We start from the raw sequence: 26,463 nt of genomic DNA, 5'->3' as shown, positions 1-26,463 counted from the left end.
AGATGAACCAACAATATAAAACTAGGGCTGATCAAAGGAGAAGACATAAGGAGTTCCAAGTAGGGGATCTAGTCATGGTACACTTAAGAAACGAAAGATTTCCAGTCGATACTTACAACAAGCTAAAGATGAAGAAATTTGGCCGCTCTAAAATTTTGAAGAAAAATGACTCAGGCAATGCATATGAAGTAGAGTTGCCAGATGGAATTCACATTTCTCCTATTTTCAACATTGCAGACTTAACAAAGTATCATGATGATGGTGCAGATGAGGAGCTGATGTTAGAGCCATGTCCAATTCCTACTTCTAAGGAGGAGGAGATAGAGGAGATTCTGGATAGTTGTGTGGGTAGGAGTACCCGACATAGGCAGTATGAAGAGTATCTAGCCAAGAGGAAAGGACAACCGATAGAGGACTCAACTTTGATATCATCAGTTGAGGTTTCCCATTTGGGATTTCCTCTACCATTCATAAAGTGACAGGGTCACTTTTCAATCTACCTTGGGTGTCTGATGCAGGAGCATCCAGAGGTATAAGGGCAATCTTGTGTCACCCAAAAAAAAATGTACTTAGACTTAGTTTCTATTTCATGTGTTTTCATTTTTGGATACCCATTTGGGTCAAATAAAGGCTCCAACTCTCACAGTTCCACTATTAGTGTTTTAAGGTAGAGTATTTGAACACCTTGGGATACGTATAAATGTCAAAAAAATAGGACTATGTAATTGAGCCATAATTTTGGTAAATTAGAGGGTGTAAATTGGTCAGATGAATGTATATGTAATTTAGAGCATTCCAGAAAAAGAATCAGGTAAAAAGGCCCCATGATTTGAAAGTAATCGTAGTTTTTCAATTTCTGGAGACCTCCTAAGAATGCTTCAAAGTCAAATTAGGGGCATTAAATGACCTTGAACAGGGCCAAAAATTGGAGACAAGAAAAGCTTTTCCATAGGGCTATAGAGCACTTCGAGAGCTTTCTAGAAATGTAAACAGTTCGTCAATCGAAGCTACAGTTCAAAAGTTATGCCTCACAGAAGTTTGGTTACCATTTTTGGATTCTTCTAATTTTGTGCCAACTTCTAATGCGACTTCTAGAGCCTTCTATTTGGTTGGTGGATGCCAACTAGCACTTTCTAGAATGTATTCCTAATCCTTAACCCTCCGAGGTCTATTTAAGAACATTTTTGGCAATTTAAAAGGCAATTTGGAGTGGAGTTTGAGAGAAGGTACTGGGAGAAGAATTTATCTCTAGATCTATGCTATTGTAAGCCCATAGGTCATGTTTTGGAGTCTGTTTCTTTGCACTAAGTGTACTAGCATATTTTCACAGTTAACAAAATTTTCCCTTTCCTATTGTGTCCATTTTGTGCTTGGGTTGTGTCACCATCAAGAGTATGCAGGAGCATCATGCATCAAATTCACACTCTGCATTTACTGAGTGACAACATTTTTTGTGTGTTTACCAAACATTATTAGCAATCTATTTTCTTAGTCTAAATTTTATTGTTGACATCCAAGGATTTGGGATTAATTTTGTTCGTAATTGATTCACCCCCTCCCTTCAGTTACTCCTTCTATATTTCCAACAAGTGACATCTAAACCCAAAGGCCAAAAAAGAAATGAATAAAATCTACTATGTAAGTGGGCAAGTGTCATCAAATGAGTCAACTCTAAGGTTACCCTAGTAGCCTCTCTAGAATCTAGCCCCCTAGTAAAAATATGCGGTATTAGTATCCTTTCATAGGGATAAGGAGTACTAATGAGGTAAGGTCACAACCAAGCATCCTCTCTACTCGCATCCTAGCCTATACTAATGCTTGAGGTATGGGCAAGGTAAAACACTAACTCTTTTTAATTCATTTTAAACTCATTTAATGAAATGCTATTACTTATTAAAATAACCTATAATGGGTTACCTAGGCAAACTCTTTAGGGCTCTGGCCTCCATTATAAGCCACTTCCCAACATGCATAAAGACAACCTACCCAAAGCTCAAAATAGCATAAGGTCTCAGAAGATCATAATAACACACATCAGTTCTTAAACAAGCAACTGAAAATCACTAAACTATAACTGATTGAAATTAATGGATTTCACCAATACAATCACCAAATGGAATTGATTCATAACTCAAAGATCACATTACAAAACCATGGCATCACATGACGTCATAAAAATAGTAACTCCCGACCTCTAGTAGACAACCAAAACTAGTCAAGACTCTAAGTTAACCCCAAATCCAACACATAAGAAAATATACTTCATAATAGTGTAGTTTCATAGATTTTGTTTGATTTTGAAAACATATGATTTTGATTAAACAACATGGGTCAAGTTTTTGTACTTCATTAAAAAATGTATCTCTAAAAGTTCATAATGATCATTTAATTAAATGAATATTAGATTTAATAATAAATAATCAAATTATAACTTGTTGGTTTAAAACAAAAATCCATTTTCCAAAACTTGAAATTCATTAACTAAAATATATATTAAACAAATATTATTGAAATCAAATATTAATTATTAATTATTAAAATAATTACTATTAACTATTAATAAATAATATTAATTTATTAATAATCAAAATTACTATTATGAATAATATAATATTAACTATTTAATATTACAGTATCATTTAATTTAATTTTAATTAAACAAATAAACTATATTAAAAAGTTTTGTTAAATTAAAAATTTAATAAATTAATTTAAAAAAATTGAATCTCAAAAAATCTTTTAAAAAATGTTTAAGGCCCACTGGCCAAAAAGGCACTACCTCGGCAGTGCTATAGCAGTAGGATCATCGTAATACCTTACGAAAGTACCTGCTGCTACAACAACAACAATTGTTGTGTGGTGCAATTTTCCATAAGGTGGGTGGGGGTTTGGTGGCCCTGGCCCCCTTCAAAAAATTTTTATATTATTTATTTTTTGTTGCTAAAAAAAAATCAAAACAAAATTACGTAAATACTTTTTTTATGATAATATAATTATCACAGTAATTTTAAATTACTATGGTAATTATATTATTATTATATACATATATTTAAACATTTCCAAATTAGATCTGATATGGTAAATAATTACAACTAATCAAATTCACTAAATAAAATCCTAATTTTCTTTTCCAAACCCCCATCTCGATTTTAATCAATAAAATTATGAATCTCTAAAATTTACCAAACAAATATTTCAAATCTTGAATTCAATCATAGAATTTTTTGAAACAAAGAAAAATAAATTCACAAACATTGGTTTCAACCCATTTAAATTCTAAATATAGAACCACATACATGGAGAAGAAAAAAATTTCAAAAGAAGAATTGTTGTGCAAAACTTCAACAAGATCCTACTTGGATATGATGCTAACAGTCAATTGCACAAAAATTGCAAGAAAATTCTCTTTCTTTCGAAACCCTGTTCCCAGAAATTGGCTCCTCCAAACTCATGCGTGGAGAAATAAGCTCTAATTTCTTAATAAAGAGCCCTCCAATTAGTGTTTTAGTTTTGCAATCACATGGAACTTTTTTCTTTAATATTTTTTATATTTTAATTTCATGTGCAATCTTTTACAATTTAATTAAAATAAACTTTATTAATTAACTCTCTCTCTCTCTCTCTCTCTCTCTCTCTCTCTGACACACACACACACGCACACACACACACACACACACACACACATTGAACCACAAGACATCTTTGATAAAATATTTATTAATTTAACTAATAATAATATTTAGAGTTTATTATAAAAATTAAACTCCTAAATATATTATTATTATAAATTAAATAAATATCATTACAACAAAATTAGAACTTTAATTAAATCTTGAAATTTAATTCTTTTATTTAATTAATTAAATATAACTAAATATTAAATATTCTTTGTAAAATTTTAATTAAATTTTCTTTTAATTTGATTTAATTTTAACTGAAAATTACAACAAACCCACAAAACTAAATAAAAAAACCCATTATAAAGAATAGGGTACTAGATCAAACTCAAGTGTCAAAATACAAATTCATGTCACTTGACAAATTTGGAAGGGTAAATAACTCAGATACTTGTCCTGCTTTCTAGGAAAATTAGCTTAAGATTAGGATTTGGACTCAAGAATTATCTCCCCTCTTTTACCATTGAGATACTACGATAGGGCATGCTCATCTTGACAATTCAGCGAAGTCAATTCTTGGTACTTGCAATCTACATAAAATCTGAGCATGTACATACACATATAATCTAAACTAAACAGGAAATGGTAGGGAGTGGTGCATCATGTAGATCTCGACTAGCAGGTGACTACGACTCCCTGCCTCAACCACATCATAAACATCATACATAAAGTAAAACATACATGTACACCATGCGCATGCAAGTATGGATTAAGTATCCATAGAAACTAAATATAATTCATCCATCTAACCATCATCATGAAATAATTGAAATCATTGTATACAAGTGTCATCATCAAAGAATAATCATGTACACATAAAATAATCGAGTACCAAGTAACTCATCACATAAATCACTTGAGTATGAAATAATATCCAACAAATTAGGTAATCAAATACCACTAATCATTAAACATAACCATAAAGCTTGCCTAAAAGAATTAGACAATATAATATGAAAAATAAACTAGGGATAGGCACTACAAGGCCGACTTCTTCACTATCATGGTGCACGTAAACTAAACCTTGGAAGGAAAAGGGAGAAGGAGAACATAAACTTAAAATGTTGAAAAGGAAATATGGTGATGCACCAAAATAGATTGTGATCTACTCCTTCCAATAATTTCACTAAGATTCATATAGAACTTACAAACATACCACTATATGTATTTATCAACCTCAACAAAATAGAAAGTCAAGAATCAACATAACCATTCAAGGAATACAAAAAAGATTCACTTAATAGATGAGTTAATTGAAACAACATAATCATAAGATGTTGTAAGTGCCAAAACACATCCATAAAATGAGGCATGAAAGATTGCACAAGTTCAACTGTCAGCAAGTGGATACAATAGTAGTAATTTCTATCAAAGGAAAGACAACAATATTTACAGAGGAGAAATCTACAAAAGATCATAAAAAGAGAGATCCCAATAATAACTACAAAACTTTCCTCTATAGGGTGCATGCATAACCCAGATTCAACCTTGAGTTCAAACTCCAACCATAATGGAGTTGAGGTTACAGAGTACAAAATAAATGAAGAATTAGATAGAAGTTTGATTTCCATCATCACTTGATCCATGGAAGTGATAGAAGGGGCCAAAGAATGCATTTGGCAGCTAAAAGAACCATAACTCCTTGTCAAAAAATATTAAATGAGCAAATATAATCATTAATATTAGTGATACAAGGCTCGAAAGCTATTCTTCATTAAATGGATAGTACTTTTGAAGTGTCGTGGTCACAACAAACCAACTTGCATTGCTATCAAAAAATGTGGGATGGGATAACACACAAGGTTAACCCACTTGAGTAAAATATAGAATTGACCCACATGGAAAAAGATCTAACTTGCCCAAGAGAAAGGTGGACCATTGATCAAGATCTTCCATTTGAAATGGATGACCTAGAAGTTGCAAAAATCTCCCCAAGGAGTGATTAAACCACAACTGTCAATGTAGATCTCTTTTATTTTAAATAGATGACTGAGATGCAACAACAAATCTCCCAATATGAGATTAAATCCAATGGCTATTGCATATTTGCAAAGGCACAAAAGGGGTTTTGCAAAAATGTGAGGGTCATTGGATACACACAACTCAACAAAAGAAGAAACCAAGCCAAAAACTTAGTCATTGAGGCGTAGAGTAAACCTAGCTAACTCAGTTAAAGAACAACCTAAGGAAACTCAATTAAAGAAGGAACCAAGCTAATATGAAATGTTAGCCACCAACTTTAGCATGTTAACCCATTGAAGATCTCTTATATCAGTTATCAATGATGGGCTAAATGGGGGCAAAAATAGTGGACAAGAACTGCATGCAAAATACATTCTATGGTTTGAATAAGGCTTTGGGAAGTGGTGGATTAGATATGTTGTATTGAGGGCCTTACCTCATAGCTTTGAATATCCAAGATGATTTTGTTAATATTGAATATGATTATGTAAAGTACATTATTGAGAAGATGCAAGAACAAATTATTGTTGTGAGAAGGGAGAGTTTGGAAACTTTAAGTTTCATCACTACTCATTGTTGATGCATATCATTCTGTAAAAAGAAAAAGGCTACTTTAGTGCTAATTTAATTGATCAAACTTCGGATCTAGATGGAGAATTTTGATTACAACTATGGACATGGCTATGGGATAGGCACTATCCTTACTCTTCTTCTGTTTCATTTTTAAATAATTTTAGGTATGTTTTCATGAGGATGTTAGGTGCCCTACTAGATAGGCTCCCTAAGATTTTGAGGAGGATATTAAAGCCAATATGGTTAATAGATGATGCCAAATTACACCACAACTACGGGGATGCCTTTTTCTTTCAAAATATTTCAGTTATGAGAGTATATTCATGCCCATAACCCCCACATATTCTACCAAAGTATGTACCACTTAGGTTGGGGATTATGCAATTTTTATGGAAACTGGTCATGATTTTCTTTTTTGATGGGTAAATGGCTAAAGCTTAGATTAATTATTGTTATTTATTGTAATTTTTTTTTTTTTTTGTTAAATGAATTCAAACCCAAGATCTCCCACATGAGAGCCTCACAAGTTACCATTGTGTTGTAGGCTCTTGCCTGGAAATAGGTCATGATTGATAGGGAGTATCTAGACCCTAAATTACATAAAGAGACATTCTTGTGTAGATGTTTTAAGATAGGGGATTTCACAACTAGAAAGTAGTCAATTGACCAAATCCATGAATATCTCAAACATTACAACCTATCCTTTGCACCCTACAAAATCTATGACCCTAAGAGTGTTGTTAGAAATGCACTAAATGAGATCAAGAGTTACAATCTCCCTAACAACAAGGAATTACCTCAAGAAGAAATCATTAGAAACAATTTGATTGAAAGTGATGTAGAGGATAGACTAAAGAAATTTGAGGATATCTAGAGGGTAGACAAAGAGATGAAGAAAAGTGATCCTAGTTTTGAAGGTTTTTGTGTAGAGGTTGCCTATCTCTTTAGGATTGAAAAGATTTTGCATAACTATTACCACATAATGTCTCAATTACCATAGTATATGGGAGAAGAGGATAGGGTAAATACCAATTCTCATGAACTTGATGTGGAATTGGAATAAAAGGAAGAAGAATATCATCTTGAGGCCTCTACACGGGTAACAAAAGGAAATAAGAGACAAAAAATTGGCCATATGCCTGAAAAGGTGAAGGAAAAGACACTAAAACTAATGCCTAGCATAAATTAATGCTTCACTAATATGAGGTAGAGTTTCATTCAGGAAAGGGTTAAGACAACAAAGAGCTCCTTAGCTAACTTTCATTTAACTACATCAAGATTGGATGACATGATCATCCAAGCTAAGAAATTCTTGGAGGATAATGACTTTGTAAAGACTCCAAAATTTAAAAGCTTCTAATATAAGGTAAAAAAGAGAGAATAAATTTTGATTCTCAAACTGAGGGAAAATGAGGAGAAAACAAAGGAGCTCATTGAACAGCTCTTGGCTTATGACCTTGACAGTGAAAGTATGTCTGTTAGTGAGGCCAGAGATCTTGTACAAAGAAGTAGAATGCTTCTAGTAATGGGATAGGATTTGGGAACAACCTTTGTGCTATACCAAATTAGAATACAAGATAAGGCAATCTCTCATGAAGTCTTTGGTGCTCAAGGACTACAAATAGGCTAATGATTTAATATAGACAATAAAACATTGGCTATATGGAGATTTGCTCCTAAAACAAATAAGCCTAGGTTCATGAATGTCCAAGACACAACTCAAGGTAGCACTATAATATGAACTTTATATTCTACAACTAGCAATGAAATTTCAAGTGCTTTGAAGCACTTTTTGTTTATGAATGAGGCCAAAGTAGGACAAATTGAGGATCAACTAGCTCAAACTTTTAGGGAATACATAGACACCATAAAGTTATATGAGGAAGAGCTTAAAAAGAGCTCTATATTTGAGAAAAGGGTAAATGAGCTGGAAGAGAAGGTGCGTAGGTTTGAAAATGAAGTTGTCTCCTTAAAAGAATAGATCAATGAGATGGAGTAGAATAGATTAGAAGTAAGGGTTGATACTAGAGAAGAGTCCACTAAAAAAACACCACCCTTGCCAGAGGATAACGTAGTTGGTACTGATAAGGAAATTGTTGTCATGAAGATTGAGTCTCCTACTCAAGATTACTAGCTCAAGGTCAATGCATTGAAAGGAATGTTGAGTCATAGGGTGGAAGTACTAAAAAGGATGTCTTAAAATGTTCATAGTATTTTCATATCCTTGAAAGGTGTATAGCATATATGAAATGAAGCACTTACATGGATAATCCCTATTTTAATTCAGTGGGGCCCATATATTCAATTCTTTATCAAATTGATTATTTTGATGGCTAGAAGCCGAAGTTACCAGATAAAACATTTACTGTGAAAGAGACTTTGGAGTTAGTTAAGGAATTGGTTGGATTTTTGACAAGTAAATTACAAGTAATATAGAGAAAAATGAGAATGATGAATGAAGGTATGGAAAAATTTATTCCCTCAATTGTTGATAGTGACAATATGTTAAAGGACTAGTAAGAATGGTCGGCATCTCTTGATCACATTTTCACATTGGAAATTGTTATAGCAATTCTAAATGGAAATATTGATGAGGTGGCCTTCTACAAATCGGTTGATGCTTTTCTCAAAGTTAAGGTTGATATGAACCAATTTGTAGTTGAGTCAGGAGCCATTATAGATGTTGGGTGGAATAAGTTTATTGGTGACTAGGAGATTATTAGAGGCACCGATTGGCCTACCAAGAGAGAAAGATTTTAGTCATAGACATTTGGAGAAATCAAGGCACTACCCATGGGAAGTAGTGAGAAGCCAACTAATGAATGAAATGAAGACAAAATAGAGGAAGGAAACGATCATAACAGTGTGTCTTATCTTTGCATGTTTACACACCTACACTTTAAATAAAGATTACACCTAAATACTAGAATTCTAGTTGTCAATTTTGAATTGTTTCACATATCTCTAAAATGTAGTTAATGTTGTAACTATTTTTGCATTCTCTATATCTTATGGATTTTATTTTTGACACATGTCTTCCCAATCCATAGCTTGTTGCAATCCTTGTTTTATAAAAGGATTTTAAGGATTTGGGAGAGAGGTCTAAATTATAACCTTGTAATTCATATCAATCTGAGATGGTCCCAAGTTATGTGCTAAGTTTTGATGTATTTATCTTGTTTTTCATAGAAGTTTGGGAATTAATGAAAGTTTGGTTTTAATCTATATCTCTATTGAATTTCATATTAGAGTTATGTATTACTTTCAAGGAAATTAATGCAAGAAATATTTGCAAGGTATATGTGTCTTTTAATTCTATCTCTGTTTCCTATTTCATGTCTTTGTGATTCATAGAATGCATGAGAAAGTTTTATTTTATTCAAATGCAATTCGATAAATTGTATGTCATTTCAAAAGTTTCTTTTAATTCAAAGAATTAAGTAAATGCCTCTACTCAATGATAGGATCATGTGGGATATAAAAGGGGTTTGATAAGTATAGGATGTGAAGATTTATAGGTTGATATATTTAATTACAAGTCAAATAAATAGATCTAGAAGATAGTTGTATGACTCTATTTGTAACATTAGATTAAGGCACTGGTCTTTAGATTGAAGGAATCAAGCAATATTAAAATTGTCTTGTCATGAACACATTGTGAAATCAAAATAATTAAAGTAACTATCATATTGGAATGTAAAGGTTATCAACACTCATTTTCATACTTTTGTCAAGTTCATTATTATCTCTAATTAGCTCGTTCTTTATCTTGCAATTTCAAGAAGTCTTTAAGAGCAAATATGTTGTGTGGGGTTTGAATTAACAAGTATTATTCTTAAAAGGTTGTCAAATCCTTAGGTTAACCTTCTTTGGTATAACATAACCTAAAGTGTAGAAAGAATTGTTGCTTTGTTAAGTTGGTTTAGGACTAAATATGTCATGCCAATCATGGGGAATAGCTAAACCATAGGTAATACAGTATTTGTTGATTTCCCTAGTTTTATATGTAAATCTATTAAATAAAAAAACAACAAAAATTATCACTTTGCTAAGGAGTACTGTAGAGAAATATTAAAAAATTGTAGTACATGTTAGGTCCTTTTCCTATTGAGGTAGAGAAGGATTATTTTTATCAAGAATTTGTTTCACTAGTGTTTTCTAGCTCAATTTATACCTATATTTTCAATAGTAAGCAATTCATTAAAACTTTCAAAGCCTCTTATATTAGTTACATTTCCCATAAGTAGTGGGTGGTGACTCTAAGGTCATAAAACTAGTGTCATTTTAATTTAAAAACCATGGATAGATGAAAGAACACATGTGCATTTGTTAGAAATAAACTAGAGGTAAATATTTAGGGAGATTTTTCTCCAAAAAGAAGAAAGAGTTAGTCAACAAAAAAGAACTAACCACCAAGAGAATCAAATTCTTAGGAACAAGTTGCTACTAGTAGGCAATCACATCATTCTTTTAGTGAAAAAGAATCCTCCTAAAAAATTTCTAAGTCTATTAGTGAAATCTTTGATAAAATTTTCTATGACACCCTAGAGGTCATAGGTCAAGAGAAGGTGATATACCAAGATCCAGTGAATTTGGAACAAAGGAGAAGCAATAATTTGTTCCAAACCCATCAAGACCCTATCCTTTCAAATCATCCCCATAAAGAATCAATACATGTATATCTTATAGTTACAGACATGACTTCTACTTTTGAAGAGTTTAGGCCACATCCAAATGGTTTGATCATGTTGAGAATGCAATATGTTGAGAAGTTAGCAATAGAGAGGTATCTTTAGAAAGAAAGGGAGGAAGAAATAAGGAAAGTGATAGAAGAAAGAGAAAATTTACTCAAAAGCATTATTGCTATGAAAAAGAAAAAATGAAAAGGTTGCTACTCCTTGGAAACCAATGATATTAAATGATGTTGTTGACATAAGAAAGGAGCAAGAGCATTTGTCGAGTGGCCAAGAATTTGAAAAGGAAGGTCCTGTTGTTAGCTAGGTGCAAAGTTACAAAGCCTTACCAGTTGAAAATAATGGGGATAAAAATATTGAATCCTTTATTGTTGAAAATGACAAATAAAAGAAAAAGGTGACTAGTATTACAATCAATGAGCCTATAAGGATAAAAAGTTCTCAAGTAGCTATGTTAGTTTCAAATATATAATTGGAAAAGAAAAGAAAGGAGAGGGAAGATTTGGCAAAAAATTGAAAAGAGTGGAGAATGAGATTACTATAAAAAAGATGAAAAGGAGGATTCATTTTGTCAATAGTGCCTCTATTGTCCAAACAATAGTTACTCCTAAAATAGGTATGTCTTCTAGTTCCACGCCAAAAACTAGTACTAGTAAAATTGTTACATTTGATATCCCTCCTTTGTCTTCTCAGAAAGTGGATAGTAATGTTAAGGTGGTTTCAAATGCTAGCATAAATAACACATCTAGCTCTAGTGGTAATAATGAGGTGGGAATACAAAGGAGACAATTTCACTTAGAAGGATATAGGAAGTTGTGTTTTAATGGGATCCCTAGCTATTTGAATACTATTGTTTGAGAATTGAGAAAAAAATTGAATTTTTTTTTTCTAGTGATAATGTTGTTACTTGTGAAGATCATTTGAGGTGTTTCTTAGACTTGCTAAATGATTATAAAGTTGAGCATGAAGATGTAGTTATGAAATTATTTGTGCAATTATTGATCAAAGATGTAAGGGAATGGTTCAAGAGATTCCCTAAGGGATATATATTCTTATGGAGAGAGTTGGAGCATTGTTTCAAGTAGAAGTATGGTGATAAACCAATTGCTTGTTATATTTTGAATGAGTTCAATAATATAAAGAAGCTCCAAAATGAATCTATCCCTAAATTTGATGCTAGATTTAAAAAAGAGATGTAAAAATTGTTTCAATTTATGTGGCTTGATGATAAGGTATGTCTTAATACTTATTTCAATGCTTATGATGTAATGGCTACCATTAGTTCACTCTTGGAAATACCCTAGGAAGCTACATAGTATGAGTTCCTAGTCAAGAAGCTCCACGAGCTTGCATACAAGAAAAATGAATCAACATAGGCACGTGTCTTGGTTGGTCCCCAATCCCCATGGTACCACAAAATTCACACTCACCTAAAAAATGGTATCATATCCACTCATCTCACACAAACCCAATGCCAAAACCTAATTTGTAGAGTATCCTGCTAAACTATTGTAGCCAACACCCTATATCATTGAGATTATCATGATACTCTCTTTAGGTGTTTAGACCAAAAATAAGGCTACAATGGCCCTAAAATAGGTACACACCAAGCTTTGTGGTGCTCATAGGAGCGATATAGTCTTAGCAAGGAAAATACTTAGAGTAGGTTACTACTAGCCTACCATTGAACATGATGCTTTTAAATTTTTCAAAAGGTGTCTACCTTGTCAACATGATGCCAATGTGATAAGAGCTCTATCTCAAGATCTCCAACCTATTACACCACCATGCAAATTTTCATGTTGGGGTTTTCATCTTGTTGTTGTTATTGCACCCCTATGCTTAGAAGGCCACAAATGGATCATCACTATTATAGGAAATTCCACAAAATGGGTTGATGATGTAGAGAAAATATGCATAACTTCTAACTCAAGCTTTGTGGCTTCTAAATTTCAATTTTGGTACCATAAATCACCATCCCAATGTCTCTTTGATGTAAAACACTTAGTAACACATTCTCATAGCTATCAAACCTCAATGAATCAACATCCAAAAGATTTGAAGCTATCTAGTTCATTGATATTCCCTCATTCTAACCATACTAATGTTTGAATAAACAAAAACGTGCATATGATACTCATTTTTCCATCTTTCCTTAGTTGCTAAGGCTGAGTATTAAAATAAACAAAACCTTCTAATGTTGTCGGCACTCCGTGAGCTTGGAGAGCATGTCCAACATCCTTCACAACTAGCTGTCCTCCTCCATTTACATGTTGACCCACAACTCATACCGACCCATTCAAGAATGCCACCACCTTTTCTATTCTATCACCGTATTCTTCTCCACATTATCTTCCATATTCCAAGAATAAAAATTACATGGAGATACTCAAATGAATTCTTCCACCTCTTTGTCCATTCCCTAAGATTCTCTTGTTCTCAAGTGGCTTCCTTACTATTACCAACCAGTGGCCAACACTCGTACTCCATCATGAGTGCTTTCTTATCACCACTCACAGCTTTCTCTTAAGTTTTTATCGAGCTCCATGAAAATCATATGTAAACTTTAACAAATTGAAACACAAACACATGTATGGAAGCTCCTTCTACCATGATTAGAGATTGGTAACAATGGGGTTCATAACCAAAATCATGTTGGGTTTCCTATGCACTCAAATATAGTCACAAAATAAAACAAATCAGGTTTCTTTAACTTAGCTTCTCCCCACTTTAGAAAATGACTACTCTCTCTCCATTAGTGGTCTCTCTCCATACTTAGACTCAAGCCTCCCTCCGTTTTGAAAAAAAAGCTCCTCCTCCATTATCAATCTCATGCAACTCCCTCATGGTGTCACCACCCTTAACAACATCCAATGCAGTCCACGATTTGGAATCAAGGAAACATAATGATTCTTGAAACCATTATAGACTTAACTAACACATATAGAATGAAGGAACCAAACATGCACATAGAGATAGAAAGGATAATTACAAAATTGAATACTAAAAAGACTAACTAAAATAAACCAAAAACTTTAAATTTGAATGGTTAATTTCATGATTACATTCATGCATGGCTCTCTGGCTAAAGGTTAGAGAGCTAAACTTTTCTATTTTCTATTCTGTCACCATATTCTTCTCCATATTATCTATAATATTCCATGGATAAAAATCACATGGAGACACTCAAATGAATTCTTCCACCTCTTTATCCATTCCCCAAGATTTTCCTATTCTTGGGCAACTTCCTCACTATTACCAACTAGTGGCCAACACTTGTACTCCATCGTGAGTGCTTGCTTGTCACCACCCATGGCTTCCTCTTTAGTTTTTATTGAGATCCATGACAATCCTATGTAAACTTTAACAAATTGAAACACAACCACATGTATGGCAGCTCCTTCTACCATGGTCAGAGATTGGTAATAATCAGGTTCATCACCCAAATCATGTCAGGTTTCTCATGCACTCAAATATAGTCACAAAACAAAACAACTTATGTTTTTTCAATTTATCTTCTCCCCACTTTAGAAATTAATTACTCTCTCTCCATTAGTGGGCTCTGTCCATACTTAGACTTGGGCCTCCCTCCATTTTCAAAAATAAGCTCCTCCTCCATTATCAATTTCATGCAAATCCCTCATGGTGTTTCCACCCTTAACAACATCCAATGTAGTCCATAGTTTGGAATCAAGGAAACATAATGATTCTTGAAACTATTACAAATGTAACTAACATATATAGAATGAAGGAACGAAAGACACACAAACATAGATAGAAAGGATAATTACGAAATTGAATACTAAAAACAGTGACTGAAATAAACCAAAAACTTTAAACTTGAATGATTACATTTATGCATGGGTCTCTGGCTAAAGGTCAGAGAGCCAAACTTTTCTATTTTCCCTTGCACACCACAAAGATGGTTATTTTGTAATCCCCCCCCCCCCCCCTCTCTCTCTCTCTCTCTCTCTCTCTCTCTCTCTCTCTCTCTCTCTCTCTCTCTCTTCTTGGTTACAATTGCACATCTTTTTAAGAGCTTCCTACTTCTTGGGGTAGTTATAAAACTCCCCACTCTACTCGATTTATTACATGTGGTATGTAATAAAATGTTTTACACTATTTTCATAGGTATGTGAATGCCAATTTAATGCTAATTTTAATCAATTTAATCATTACAATCTCTATGGTCTCTCAAAAGTGTAAATGTCCTCATGATGAAGACATGGTCTTAGATTGAAATTTTTCTCAAATGTCAAAATGTCGAGGTGCCTTTGTAGCAGTTGAGGAAATCAACCTTATTATTGCCATAGGAATTCAAGTATCTAAATTCATCCTTTATCATATTAAATGTCACTTTTGTATCCTTGATACCATTTTCACAGAGCATGAAGATAACTTTGAAAACCTCATTATGAAAGAGTTATGCACCTCCATCCATATTCACCATTGTTTCTCTAGCCCATACTTTCCAAAAGGTAACAATTTTGCTAAGGAAACTAACAAAAACCTACTCAAAATCCTCAAGAAAGTTGTCAATGACTCTGACCATGATTGACATCTCCAAATCAACCCAATCTTATGGGCTTACTACACCTCATTATGGATATCAATGGGCACATCTCCATACTCCCTAGCCTATGGCGCCAAAGTATTGTTTCCTATTGAGGTTAAACTCCTATCCTTGCACATATCTTTATTAGTCCAAATATCAAATGAAGACTATAGAGTTTCTAAACTCACACAACTAGATCTACTCGATGAAAGAAGGAAACAGGCCCACAACCACCTCACAGTCTATTAGAATTGCCTCAAGTGCAACTTCAACAAAATGGTTAATCCATGACAATTTTAAGTAGGTGACATGGTCCTCAAAGAAAAAATGAAAGTCCAAGCAGATCACAAAAAGAAGGGAGGATTTGAGCGCACATGCATTGGTCCATATGTTGTCACAACATCTTTTGGCTTAGGAACATATCAACTATCAAGCCTTGGAGTTGAAATACTGAATGATCCCACCAACATCATTCACCTCAAGAAGTTTTATGCTTAAGCTACTCAGTATATCCTACTAAAACTTGAAAAAATACAAAAATATTATAAAAAAAGAAGTGTCCAATGGTGAAAACTTGGTAATACAAGTGCTTTAGATAGGTATAGTTGATGCAAAATTCTGAACCAATTCTTGAGGTATGACCATCAAGAGACCTTGTGTAATATGGAAATAACCTCCAAGTGTGGGTTTTATACTGTGAGGTTGAATCTATGGAGAAGGTCGACTTCCTTACTATTACAGTATACCTAAACTACTGCTTGAGAGGAAAAGGGAGAAGGAGAACATAAATTTAAATGTAGAAAGGGAAAGGGGGGTGATGCACCAAGATAGAAGATGGTTACAACTCTACCTTTGAATACACAAAAAATCAATGAAACACTCCAATACATAGATCTAAACTCTAATCTACCTTCAAAGAACTCACATGTAGGTTGGAGACCAATTGGGTTCTGAAAGGAAGGATAAACTTCACAACACAACACTTCACTAGAGAATTAAACATAATGTGCAAACCTCAAAAACTAGAAAATAAACATTCACTACAAGGAAAATAGCATACAAAAAATAGTAGAATGAAAAGAAGAGGTAAAACTAAGAAGTTTCATTAATGAGAAGGAAAAATTTACAAAGTATAACACTACAACAAAATACAAGCAAAGAAGAAACCAAAAAATATATTTACAACTTGCCTTTATAGATCAGGCATAATTCAGATTTAACTTGGAGTTCAAAACCCAACTAAGTGGAGTTGAGTTGCAAAGGAAAGCAATAACAAAATATTAGACAAAAATATGATCATGAAGTGCACCTACTATTAAAAGTGATAGGAAGAGAAAAAATGAGTGCAACCAGCCGTAAGAGGTCAAGTCACCAAAAATATGGTCATTTCATGCATTAAAGAGGCATGAAGTGCAATGGTGTCATGCAAACAAGGCCCAAAAAGTTATTCAGCATTGACAAACTGGCCTTGATAACGTGATATGGATGCAAGAAGCTCATTTTCATCATTGGAAAAAAAATGTGGGAAGGGATAACACAATGTGTTATCCACCCGTAACATGTAGGGTTGACCATTGGGGGGGGGGGGGTGCGATCTGATTTTCCTAAAAATGAATTATGGTCATCGACGTGGATCATCCCTTTAAAATGGATGGCCCAGACAGTAAGAGAACCTCCCCAACAAGAGATTAAGTCACCATTATCAATGCAAATCTTTGCCTCGAGATGAACAATCCAAATGTAGCGAGGAAGCTCCTCCCAAAAAAGGATTAAGTCACAACACTCGATTAATATCTTACCTTTGAAACATATGAGTGAGATGTACAAAATCTCCAAGATGCACCAGATTTAATAGCTATCACATCTTTGCAAGAGGCCGAGGAAGAGATTGAAAACATGAGATACGTCAGATTTGGTGATCTCAAGAAAGAAGGAAGCAAATATGATGAAAGGTGAGACCCTCACCACATGGTGCAATTCTGGGCTCTGAAGCATTGAAGAACCACTACAACATGAAGAAATGCTAGAATGAAGACATGTGACACCATGAAGTTGGACAACAAGATGAGTCAACCACCCACACAGATAGAAAGGACCCACAACAGGTATGGATGTGTGGAAACATCTTGTATTTTCCTAATCATGTGATGATACTCCAAAAAAAAAAGGAGTCATTGATGTGTTTTGTTGTTTGATAGAATAGACAATGATATTTTATGCTTTCATTGAATCTCCACCATTGATTTGTGCATGTTCATATTGGGTTGACTTAAACATTAGAGATGAGACCATCTACCAAGTGGCATAATTTTGGGTTTCAAAGCATGAAAGAAACATTGCAGCATGAAGAAATGTTAGAATGAAGATGCATGGTAGCATGATTTTGGATGATGCACCAAGTCAATCACCCACACAAATAACATAGACTGACAAATCAAAGAGACTTGGAAACATCTCGTGTTCTCGTCAGGATGAGTAGATATCATAGGAAAACATGAGAGTCATTAGATCTTCATAGCATGAGCCAACTTGAGACTAGAAAAGTGACAGTATCTCACACTTTTGGGAGGATGTTGAGATGGTATGAAAAAGCACAAGAGTCGTCAGATCTGTAAGATAGTTAGCTAGTGAGAAGGTGTGGCCAAACACAAAATATATGCTGCCAATGAAAGTGCTTGTTAACCAAAAAAAAGAATCCAACCCATTGAATATCTCTCAGATCAGCTATCAATGATGGCCTAAATGAGGGGCAAAAAATGGCAAACAAGTACCCTTGTGAAAGCCTTCTACCATGTATACTTGAGCTTCTCACTAACTATCAGTGATCTATACCCTCCCTCCCTCCTCTTCTCTCGCCACATGCAGTCGTCCATGCCCCCATGTTCACATGATGTTCCATGATTACATCAAAACATTGTCAGTATCGCTATCCCAACCCTTGAGATTAGAAATCTAAAATAAACCACTAACATATACCATCATCATCTCCTATGTATCATATCCCTATATCATATCCTTATAATATATCTATGTATCATATCTATGTTTCATACCACCCCCCTATCTTATCGTCAAATATACTATATCTTCTTCTGCTATCTCCTCATCTTGAGATTTTTCATTTGTAAATAAAACCACCAACCTCTCATACTAAATGTCCTATCACACTAAACATTTTTATAGTGATCCTTTTAAATACCTTGGCCAATCAATTGTAAATTCTCTTGTGTCCATCCTTCACTTAGTCCCCTTGTAGATATTCCAATTCCTCTTTCAAGTCAGTTTGTGTCTAGTCCTTGACTATGGCTCTCTTAAAAACATCCTTTTTAAAACCCTCCAACGAGATTCCTTATCATCAAAGAGTTATCCTAAATAGGTTATATTTTCTAAGTTCCCCATAGTACCAGATACTACCAATAGGTCCTTGGAGGATGCATCCTTCCTCATGTCTAATCTTGGTCCATTAGTATCTAGTCCTACTAGTATCTTTGGCAAAAGGTCACTTTTTTTAAATGGATTTAATCTTTCTTTTGATTTCTTTTTCTTTTTAAAATTTCAAAATTTGGTTCTTATAGGTATCTTTTCTAAGTGATTTATTTGTTCCCTTGTCAAAGTTGCCATGATCCTTTATATCATGGTGTGTTGTGAATGGGGAAATTTGAGAGAAAGGTTTTGATCAAGTCTTTTTCTTTTTCTTTTCTACTTGTGAGTCAATTCGATGTGACCCTTGCATATTCCAAACATATGATCACCTATGATCACATGATACACTTTTGAAATATCATTTTCTTGTGGATTACCTAGTGTTATTTCCACTCTAATTCATCTAGGATTCATGCGTGACACTAGGGAAATCCTTGCGTGTTTGTTTTGAGTTAGTCTTATGTAATATTGGCAACCCAACCTTGATGTTCTAGGTAACCATGGCATGTCCCCAGTATTCCTACATCAAACTAAGAACTCAAAACTACACTGTGGTCCTTCTTTATGAAGCACCCTGCACTTAAGCTTAAAAAAAAATTCCATCCCTCATATTTTCTTTCTTTTATTCCATCTTATCCTTGCACATTAGACCTACCAATCGTACTTATCCTATCTCATCTTACACATTAGTCCTTCCAGTCCTAGAGATCCCATCTTATCTTACACATTAGTCCTACCAATCCTATAGATCCTCTCTCATCTTACACATCAGTCCCACCAATCTTGCAGATCCTACCTCTAAAGAATCCAAAGTTCTTGTTTTTCATTCCCTTCATTTCTCTCCACCATTAGGATCCAATTTCAAGCATCAACTTCCCCTCCCTACCCTACCCCCTCACCTATAAACCCCCATGATCCCCTAAAAAAATTGTGTTCAAAGGTGTGCAGATACTTTTCCTCCCAACCATGAGAGGTTAGAATCACTTAGTGATATGCTACAAATCCATCCTATCCATCCCCCCTACTCCCAAATCCATTTCCTTATCATTATCACTTCATTATCATTGAATTTACATTACACACATTTCCTTATTGTCCTAGTCTCCTTATCATTTCTCTTTCACTATCTTCATCAATTCATTATCATTTGCATTGTCATTACATCTTTAGGTTCATTATCATTGAACTTTAAAGTCATTTTTGTTATCTCCTTAGGTTCATTTAGTTGTCATTTGCATTTGCATTATCTCCTTCTGTTCATTATCATTGCACTTTAAAGTCATTTTCATCATCTTCTTAGGTTCATTTAGTCATCATTTGCATTTTCATTATCTCTTTAGGTTCATTATCATTTCACTTTCAAGTCATTTTCATTATCTTCTTAAGTTCATTTAGTTGTCATTTGCATTGTCATTATCTCATTAGGTTCATTTTGTTGTCATTTGCATTGTCATTATCTCCTTAGGTTCATTTAGTTATTGTTGTCACAAAATTTTGCACCCTCATCAACATTTTTACCTAAGGACAACCTTACAAATCATGGAGGCAACCTCCAAACCATGGGAATTGAACTGTGAGGTTGAGTCTTCGGAGAAGGCTTGCTTCCTTTACTATCAGGGTCCACCTAACTACACTTGGAGAGGAAAAAGGATAAGGAGATGCAAAAAGAAAATATATCTAATCTAACCCAAGGGATGATGCACCAAGATATAATGTTCAATCCTATCTCTGCCCATACATGCACACTTGAACTATTATTACACCAAAAGATATATACATCCAGACTTGTTTTAAACCAACAATCATATGCAGATCACACAACCAGATAAATGACTCAAGGAAGAAGAGTTCACTTATATATTATTCATAGGTTGAAAGATACAATCATATAAATTGCAGATAATGAAAAAACATTGAGGAGAGACAAATGGATCTTTCACAGTACATCAATGGCTGAAAGAGATAAGGAAGGAAGTCATGGATAGTTCAGAGGCAAAGGGAATTTATGATGTTCATGCTAAAACATGCCAAGGAAAACAGAGAAGGATCAACCCTAATAAATTTTACAAAATTAGCCTTTATAGTTTAGGCATAACTTAGATAGCTTCTACCCCAAAGCAAAGCACAAGTACCATCATTAAGATTGTAGACAACAATCATACAAATCAAGGAAATTTGATCTTGGTACACATCTAGATGAAATGAAATCGAATATTTTGTACAAAAAGTAGAGCCCTAAGAAGATAGAGTGATGACCATTAATGTACAGTTGGGTAGATAGATAACCAAGTGATGAGTGCATGCTCCTTTTTCATTAAATAGGAATGGGAGGCAGTGAGAATAACCAAGTATTCGATCAACCAAATCAGTTTTCTATTAAATAATAAATTTTTTTTTTAATGAGCATACCAAGTCAAAAAAATCAACAAGTCAATAATATTCAACATTCATCTTGTACCCTTCCTACAATTTCATTGGTTGAAGACCCATTTTATTTTCTAGCCTAGACAAGTGAAAATATCTTTATGCTCAACTTAAAGTCCTACAATCTTACAAACTTCAAACAAGGTCCAAAACCCTAATACCATCTTTAGCATGGAAGCTAATCCTTATGATCTTATGATCACCAATACATCTCATGGTTGAGGGCACCCTCTGTAACCTCTACAATCTTATGAATTTCAACTCATCTTAACATTGGGCCCTCCTTTTACCCTTCTTATGATCTTATGACACACCAATATTTAATAGCACCGAAAGCCTACCAATATGCCCTTATGATCTTATGATTTTCCTTGTCATCTAGTCATGAGACCCTCAATCTTTCCTTGTGACATTATGGGTGCAATTACTTGACCTTATGATCTTACGATCATAATTTGGCATTTCATCAGAATGTAAACACTTAACCCTTGTGATCCTATGATTGTGATTAACTTAGCCCTTTGTCATAACTTTGGCGGACTCATTGTTTGAACCTACAATCTTACAACATTTCTTCATCGTAAGATCTGAACACTTCATCTAACTTCCTTTGCACTTGGCCACGACTGCTAACTATGTTATTACCTTAAAAACTAGGCTTGTCATATACATGTGTTGACTCATTGCTTTGTGGAATTGTCTAAAGATCATACTTCTTGGTAAAGAAAGATTGCAATGGCCATAGATCTAGGACGATCTGATAGTAGGGAAATTTTTGGGCCCACAAAAGTTAAAGTGCATAGTTACTTTAGGAATTGAGATATAACCTAAAGTCTTAACGACATATTTTTGCATTTCCCAACTTAAATAGTTCAAATATATGAACATTACTATGTTTGAATCTAAATATGGCAATTTTTGTAGGAAGGCAAAAATGAACAACAATTCTAGTGACTTAGGGGGGACACAAGCCTACTATGCATATGACCAATGGCTTAAAGCATCCATTGGGCTATATATTCAAAAAACATGAAAATCAACGCCAGGAAAAAATAGAACACTAAAGAACTGTAACTCTCTATGACTGCAAGAAATAGGAACTTTGCAACCTTTGCAAAACTTCAAAATTGCTATCTCCAAAAGATAGCCTATGTTTGAAAATTCTTGGAAGATAGGAAAAAATTGAAAACAAAAACTACTCTACTGTGTACATAAATTTATAGAGATGAAAGGTTAAAAGAACCCATTGACTTGATTGTTAAAGTAGCTACCCTTCCTCACCAATTGATTTCTATTTTCATACATAAGGGCAGTTGGAAATAACAAGTATGACAAACACACTATTGCATGAAATAACTTCCTTCCAATGCTGAAAACAATGAAGCTTTCTAGCATTGGGACATTACCTTGTGGAGAAAAACATGCTTATTCTTCCTTGTATAATTCCTCCTCACACTCTAGTGTGAGCATGATTGGGGGAAACTTCCTAATTTTCTGTAGAGCTCGATGCCTTATGCAGTATCCTGTTGATGATGTAGCACTAGAGGAATCATCCTTGGCCACTTAACTATACTTTGCAATGGTAGTTTCTAACTGTATTCAAAGTGGATCCTATTTCTATGAAGAAAAACTCTCCACCTTGTCTTCATGTTGTTCTTGAATCACCTCCTATAGAGCTAATGGTATGGTGTGACTTTCCACTTGTTTCTATTGTGGAACATGATAATATATAGGAGATGATGACTCGACATCCATGGAAGAGAAGATAGCATCAAACTCTTCCAAAAGATCACCCTCATCATTGATCTCCTCCATTACAGTTGTAAAGACATACATAGGTTGAGGGGAAACCTCATGCAGGTTAGCATAGTCCTCCTCAAGGAAAAAGCTATCCTTGAGGTTCTCTTTTCTATCCTCCACATCACGAAGAATTATTTTCTATAGTGAATGATCTTCTTCCTTTTTCAAAAGTAGATCCCCATCCTCTGATAAGGGCTCAAAACCATGATTTGTTCCTCAAGAGAAGGAACAACCTTTTCTTCTCCCTCTTCAATAAAGGAAGGAAGCTCTTCAGATAAGGCTACTAGTGTAGACACCTAAATTTGATTACACTATTTTAGTAATCCTATTTAGTTATCTAAAAAGGCATTATTAATTAAATTTCTATTTAATTAATCCTTTGTCATCCCCTAGTTGATAAATTTAATTAATCATCTATAGTCCTAATTGATAAATCAAATAATCTATTATTTATCAATTAAATCCTATTCTTCTATCTAATTCCAAAAATCCCCATTTATTAAATAAATCTATTTGATAAATGAAATCCTCAAATTCAAAAACCCCTAACCTATCTCTAATCCTCCATTTAGCCTAATCTACCCCATCCACCCATGCTAACCAAGCTTAGCCACTAACTCACCCACCCTCATTAATGCCATCCACTTGCACATCTCTAACATCCCTAATCTAATCCTAAAACCAAGCCTAATCCACCCCCTAATGTTTTCACATTCCTTAAACAAGTTTAAGACTTTCCTAAACCAAACCAAAGTCTTCCCTCAAAAAACCCAACCACTAAGTCATGAGTGCTCTTACAAAACATAAAGACTCTTACAAGCCCACTCATGACTCTTACACCCATCTTCCACACTCTTCCCTCTTCCACACTCATTCCTCTTACATCCCTCTTACATACTCAACCCCACTCATCATGACTTTAACCAACCCTTAACCCTACCCTCTCACACTCATCCTCCTTGTGACAAGTGTCACCTTCCCATTGGTGCTAAACAAGCACAATCCATGTGCTCCCCTTTGAGTGCATCTTAGCCCTCCTTAAGCCTTCATCCATCCTTGCATCTAAGCCCTCCATCCCTCTACCCCTTAGCCTATAAAGTGAATCCCATCCCAAGCCATTTCATCAACAATCTTTGAGCTAAAGTTACCATGCTATTTTGAGAACCAAAGCCATCAACCATACCCTTATAATGCCAAATTGAGAGCTCACAAAGCTACCAATTTTCCATTACCCATCTCCATTGAAGCAGCTTTTGAGCATCTTGAGCATACATCCACAGCAAAAGGACACATCTATAGAATCAAGAAAGCATGGAGTGTTTTCTCTTGTGAGGTTTGCACTTCTTATTTTCTTTCTTAGTCTAAGCATATATGTGAATTTAGTTTTTGGTTTGTGAATGTTTACTTCATTTGTTAATGTTCTTTGCATACTGATTCTGGTTCTACATTTTGGCACGCCCGGTGGGACCCCACTATGGGTCATTTAATCATCTATTTTCATCTATATGTCATTTTTCTAACCATCTAATGTTTTCTATTGTTTGAGTGTGTTGTGAGGGTGTTTTGCTTGTTTTTGCAAGTTAAAGAACGCACTTAGGAAGAAGAAATACCATCTAAAAAAAAAAAAAATTTTGCATTTTTCAGCTTTTTTTGGTGCGGTTTTGGTGTCTGCAACCTGTTCTGTCTGCGAAAATTGACTTCTGCAAAAATTCGTGTCTACGAAAATTGACATCTGCGAAAATCCGCGTCTGTGCAAATCGACATCTGCGAAAATCCACGTCTGCGAAAATCGACGTCTGCGAAAATCCGCGTCTGTGAAAATCGACATCTCTGCTTGTCACCTGGGTTCTGTGCTGCAAATCTATTTTTTCCTCTTCATATTTTGGCATGCCTCTGTAATTCAGCATCTTCGTATTTTTACGCGTAAGAAAAACAACAAAAAAAGTTAAAATTTTTTTTCCCATAGTTAAGCTCTCATTTTTGAAGATTTTGGCTAACTAACTAAAATTGCTTTTTTTTTTTTTTTTTGTCTCATTGCAGGTTGAAGCACATATGGAACCACTAACCATGTTTCTTGCAGGTTTTCATGTTGCTAAAAAATGAACTTGAATGTTTAACCATTTGTCTTTGAATGCATGTTGCTAAAAAAAAAAATGAACTTGAATGGTTAAACACATTTTTCATTGAATGAATGTTGCTCAAAAACACACTCTTGAATGTCATGGGTTAAAATCAACTTTCTTTGGAATGCATGCTTAAAACAAAAAAATCCAATCTTGAATGCCAAGGATCAATTAACCATTACAAATCTCTTTTTCACATGCAATCTAGGTAAAGTTGGATTTTTGGACATTTAAGAAACTTTGTTAAGTTAAAATACAAATTTACAAAAATCAATTTGAGTAGTTCCTTGGACTCACCTCTTTTCTAATCACCCATCAAATATTAACCATTGGTTGCAATCTCAGCGCCATTTATGGGGATGGGTCTACTTGAAAAAGGTGTTAAATGTTCCACAATCTAACTCACTCACTTGGTCTTTGAACGTTTGCTTTAACTTTATCAAAATTCTTAAATGGTCAAAACTCTAGATTAAATCGATCACACTTCAAGTTTGGGCACTAAAATTGAACAACAACTGACATGGAGAGCCTCCGGGCGCACGCTTGAAATCGAATCTCACACACTTTTGTTTTGGGCTTAAAACAAACTCACACTCAATCTTGAATGCCTTAAAGAAAATTAATCGATACTTGACGTGGAGGGCCTCCGGGCGCGCGAGTTTGCTTTTGTTGACCCTAACTCTTCTTATTGTGTGCATTCTTCGATCGATTTACTTTTTTTGGCGCTTCAAGTTGGAATTGAACATTGTCTCTTAAACATGAGTGCTTGCAAAGTCTAGATTAGCACACATAAGAGTCAGTTGATAAAAGAACAAGCGTGTTTTTTAGCCCAAGGTCATCCGAGTCTTCTCTCCCCTTGTCGTCTTTCGAGGCCATCTTGGGTGCATAAGATTAGGATCCAAAACCTTGTTTCTTTTTAGGAGGCCTGCTTGGGGATTTCATCACCCCTTGGACGACCTCAACTCCAGCGCTCCGGCGAAGTATAAGAATTGGGAGGTGAATCGAAAGACACCTCTCTTGGGATCAAGATTTTGTCATTCGGGCTAAGCCTCAAGGAACTTTATACCCTTGAGAAGTGAAAGAGGAGAAGTGGGTTACCGCTCCTCTCGGCTGTGTGACATCCTTTTGGTCTCATCTACGGATTTGGGCCTCACGTACCTTGCGTATATCGAGGACTCCCTAGCTAAACCAATTGTCTGCCTTGTAGAAAACCATCTAGGATGTTAATGTGT

Source organism: Cupressus sempervirens, chromosome 5, assembly GCF_028749045.1.
Source record: "Cupressus sempervirens isolate cs-2001-9-10 chromosome 5, ASM2874904v1, whole genome shotgun sequence".
In the NCBI taxonomy this organism is placed as follows: domain Eukaryota; kingdom Viridiplantae; phylum Streptophyta; class Pinopsida; order Cupressales; family Cupressaceae; genus Cupressus; species Cupressus sempervirens.
The sequence above is the reverse complement of the archived record's forward strand: the minus strand, read 5'-3'. Positions refer to the sequence as shown.